Here is a 5,170-nt window from a genome sequence, read left to right on the forward strand (position 1 = left end):
TATCAGCTCTACGAAGAATAGCAATCCACGATCAAAATAGTATGCTATGTAGGCCACAAACTATTCAAAACAGTTGTTTCAACCAGCAAATATCCATTGACGAATAAAAAACGCTTCAATAAGAAATCTTCCCTTAGGTAATGATACGAAAAACCTAGTTTTGAAATAAACGTTCTATGGAAATGCTCTCATTGACAAAACTTGCAATTGAGGAAATGTATCACTGCAAATGCTTTTAGAAAAAGCTGAAGAAATGGCGTTTTTGCAAACAGTAATTGTGAGATTCTGTATACTCAAAATTATGAGATCACGTAGCAGCTTACTCGATGACTACATGTCCCTTAGCGGCTTTATGTCGCCTACTTGTTGTGATGTGTTGCATTTTTGTTTCACGGTGCACTGTGTGTTGTTTCAAAGAGCGTAAAATAAAGATGATAATGCCTAGTTTTCACTACAAAATATTTTGTAATGTAGATGAGGCATAATGCTCGGCGTCACATAAGACAAACAACAAATCAGCTTTCTTGATCATTGATTCAACATCTGATTACGTTGAGCCAATGTATAAGAGGCCGGCTATTGTGAAGACCCGCCATTTATAAACGATCCGATTATACCAAAAGTGGGATAAGCTAATGGATCAAAGAATGAATAAACAATGCTGAGAAAACTAAATCTAAGTGACGAACAACACCGATGTCTTCATTTATCTTGGAAAAGTGCTGCCTAAACTTATCAACAAAAAATACCGTAAATTACCGCAGGGATCCCGAAAGCAGAATTTGCTCGACTTTGGCATGAATTTAGTCAGACATCTAATAAATCCACACATACAATAACGGCCACTCAACGGCTATAATATTCATAATCAACCTGGTTCTGGGCGGTTTGTGTAACAGTTCAGGGGAAGATATTACTTGAAATGATGCACCACACAAAAGATTTTCAATGAACACTGAGTCTAAAAAGCGATGTGGATTGTAGAGCACAGTGACTTCAAGTTTAGGACAGAAAAAGCACAAAAATATCACGATAAAACCAAAGACCTTGTGGGAAATTTGCTGGAATCATAACACGATGCAAATGCCATAAACGCGTAGTTTGCATGCTGCTCTAAGCTGGCCGGCAACCACAAAGGTAGACAACAAAGGCAGTTTATAACTCGATAACAGCGCAATAAACATTATAAATACGTAACCCGACAGTTTTCTTTTACAAACGTTTTACGTCTAACAGTAAAGTCTATGCAACAATTTTTGTGAAGCGTTTATAAACCATGGTTATGTGAAATTATTCATCATTATTATTTTTTACTTTTCGGGTGTTGTAAAACGTCATCAGAAAAAATCAAAAAAAAACATTTTATTACTTCAATGTAGTAGGCCTAAGAATTATTTATAGAATTGTAGCCACGTTTTTTCAACCAAGAAGCCATTTTTCGGCATTATAAAGTTATAGAAAATAATTTGCAATCCTGCAAAAGTTTGAAAAGAATCTAGGAAGTCTTCTCACAATCTGGCACAAAATGATTATGTTTATTGTATCTCTGCAATATTTTTACGACAAATTTTGAAGCTTTGTTGTAATCATTTTTATCTTTGAAGTGAAACGTTAATTTTTTTTTTGGCCAGAAACATAATTGCTGCCTTGCTCTTGTATCGTTTTGTCGCCTTTACGCCTTTTTTTGTCTTTCAAACAATAACGACCCAGTCAGCAATTCAGTCCTTTTACATTGATTCAACATTTGTAAACGTTAAATTAATGTAGGTTTGCTGACTGCGGGTTTATTTCACATTTCTTTTGTTTACCCATGTTCCTTACTTCGCTGTTGCATTGTTTCGACGCTGGCGGACTAAAAATGCATTTTCAAATTGATTGACACAATCTTCAGTAAAAAGTGAGCTTCGAACTTAGCTTTGTTGATGTAAATGCTGTATTTTTAGTGGATGTAATTCATGAGTCATGTTTATAAACACCGGTAAGCGAAATGACTTATGATGTGGCCTGCATGATATTTGTGATGCGACTTGACACAAATCCACAATTCCAAAAGCGCCTAATTTGAACTTAGAAATTTCAGATAATTTCAACAGCTTGTTCAATTGTCTTCTCTCTACTAAAAATGTTCATACTACAAATTCAATATTGTAGAGTGTAGACCTAAAATACACAAACGAAGATGTAAACAGCTATTCAAGTAGGCTAAGGTGTTACTTATGAGAAGTTTGGTTCTATAAAACTAGAAGCTGGCCATGAGTTTCGGAAAGCATTAGTTTAGGACAAAAATATAAAACATCAAACGCAGTTTTGTTTTTTTTCAAATTCATGTAACAATATTACTCTGATTGTAACTATTTTAGAATTAATGAGTAGCCTACAATAAGATTTGCTCGCAAGTCGTAAAGCTTCATCAATGCAATGAGTATGCACACCGCACACACACTTCGTGCGGCCGATCAAGCTCTTTGTTCTACAAAACTTTGCATGAAATCGGATTAGCACGGTAGCCTAATTACACAGCGGCAAGATAAGTCAAAATTGTCGTTTTTGGGTACTTTTGCAAAAGTTGAAATATCAAGTTTAACATATAAAATTGTAGAATGATGACTTTTCAAACTTATAGACAAATGATTTTTTTTCACACCAGTGCAACTTCTGTTGAAATAGCACCAGCGGATCACACGTAACAGCTGATTGAATTTGATCCAAAAACGGCCCCCCCTTGAGTAGTTAACTTCCAAAAAAACGTTGAAAAGCAAAGGGTTAATTGTTTTCTCAAACTGCGCCTTGCTTCACAATATGAAATCCTAACTACTTCTACACATCAGTGGTTCCAAACAGGGCCGTGTTAACCTCCTCCCGTGCGGGGGCCCATGGCTGTTTAGGGACCCACTCATTTTAGTCTGTATAATGTTTTTTGACTAACAGTATTTAAAATAAAAAATCTGCTAAAACAGCTCAATAAGCAATAGCTCAAATCATGCAAGGCCGTATTTACTGCTTCCTGAACCCCCGGCTCGGGGCCCACCTCCGTATTGCGGTCCACGCATACTTAGTTCTTGCAGCGTTTTTCGGTTTGTAATTCCACGTGTACGGTAACATTAAAAGAAAAACTTATTTCTGAACAATAATGTATGCTTAAAAAAAGCCTAGTCAAAATTTGTATTGTATTGCATAGCATTTCAGGAAAATTAAAAAAATGCATTTTAGGTGTCTCTACCTTTCGCCAGTGCCGGATTAAGGGTTTGCTGGCCTGTAGGCACATTTTATAAGTGGCCCGAAAATCAGGGTTGCAAATAAAAAAAATTAGAATTGTCAGTGTTGCCAAATCATTGTCACAAAGATCGTGTTTGCAACTATAACACAGGATACCGTGCAAAAACTTGGTCATATGCTTAACTAAATAACACTTTTGCGATTGAAAACGTGTTAACTAGTTTTTGGAGGTCAATCTTACGGAGTAGATCGCTTGCAATACAGATATCGTTAGGATCTGCTATACAGTAAATACACCCGAGACTCAATCTTGCACTACCTACGTCCAAATACTCAATCTGATCATCATTCTGAATCTGATTAAAATTTATTTCTAATTTCTTAACACAACGCCACGTTTGTTTCGTTGCGTCACCCAACGGAAATGCGAATTTTTAAAAACATCAAAAAGGAAGTGGCAACATGTTTTAATTCGTCTTTTTTTAACGATTTTTGCAACCTTTAATTCATCTGGCAAAACAGAGCTATCAAGATAAATACATATTAGTTTAGAAAATAATTATTTTGAAAACATGACTAAATTTCTACTGATTTTAAAGTGGCCTGAATTTTTGACTGGCCTGTAGGCACGTGCCTACTTTGCCTAATGGTTAATCCGGCACTGCCTTTCGCTATAGGCTACTAGATCTATATGTTGCATTTTGCAGACAAATAAAAATCAATAAGAAACAAAGTTAAACAACATGGACAGGCACAGTTGCAAAATAAGCATGGATGACAGTTCACCTGCAACGTAGACAGGGGCGCCGGAACGATTTTGACTGGGGTGGGCAGGATTATGAAAAAAGAGCACTTTTGTTGTTGAAAGGCCTATTCTTTAAGTTTTAAGATAACATGCAGCGATAATGCCCATCTATCAGCTCATTATCGAGTAATGATACAAGTTTCCGGTATACAAAGAACAATGGCACGGAAGGGCATCATGCTATGTTATAGGCTAATAGGCTAATGATGTAACCTACTGTGATACAGAATTTTCTGTCGTGAATATTATTTTGAGGCAAAAATGAGAGATTATAATTAGGCTAAAAGCGAATAGCAGAAATTGTTACGTTGCAAAATGTGCAGTAGCTTACATGACCTTAAAAGGGCACCATGCCCCCCCCCGCTCCAGGCGCCCCTGAACGTTGGCTACGTGATAAACTGGCAGAGGAGTGGCAGCTGACTTTGATGACCTTTGGTCTTTCGCTGCCATCCTTGTTGTGCAAATTGTTTGTGTTTAGTGTGTTTTGTGTATTTTTGTTTATTCGCCAGCAGAAAAAAATGATCTGAAACCAAATTGAACTGAGTATTGAACAAACAGATAAAACATTTCCAACATATCAATGTGTAGTTAAAAGAAAAACACAAAAAACTAAATTGTAAACGTGGTACAAAACGTTGATTGACTGAAACGCACTAGCTACCTATTAACAAATATAATTAGTTAATGGGTAATAGACGATAAATCTTCGGATTCTGTCATGGCTTGTGAGGCTTCGTGACTATAACCGAAAAATGATGAAGACGTCGCTCATTCTGAAACATAAGAAAGCAACTTCTTTACCGTCTGTTTGAAACATGAAACTAAGACATGATCTTTAGATCATTCTGTCATCAAACATTACTAAAATTGCCTCAACCCTTAGTTATTAGCTGGATCTGCTTCCATCCATTGATCGAGCCCGGAAATGTACTACCGCTCTGGGCCTGAGTAAGCCAAACATAAGAGTAGTGGTGTAGTCAACAGGTGGTAATAAGTTCAAGCTGTAACAAAACTCGGAGTTTCGTCACCGCAAATTTTCCCATTTGTTGTAGTTTAATGTCATACCCTATCTAGTAGGCCTACATCGGGTAGTTAGATTGTATACAATAGCTTACAAGGTACATGCATAGTCTAAATATAATACAATGA

The sequence above is a fragment of the Aplidium turbinatum genome, chromosome 8 (genome assembly GCF_918807975.1).
Source record: "Aplidium turbinatum chromosome 8, kaAplTurb1.1, whole genome shotgun sequence".
NCBI classification, from domain to species: Eukaryota; Metazoa; Chordata; class Ascidiacea; order Aplousobranchia; family Polyclinidae; genus Aplidium; species Aplidium turbinatum.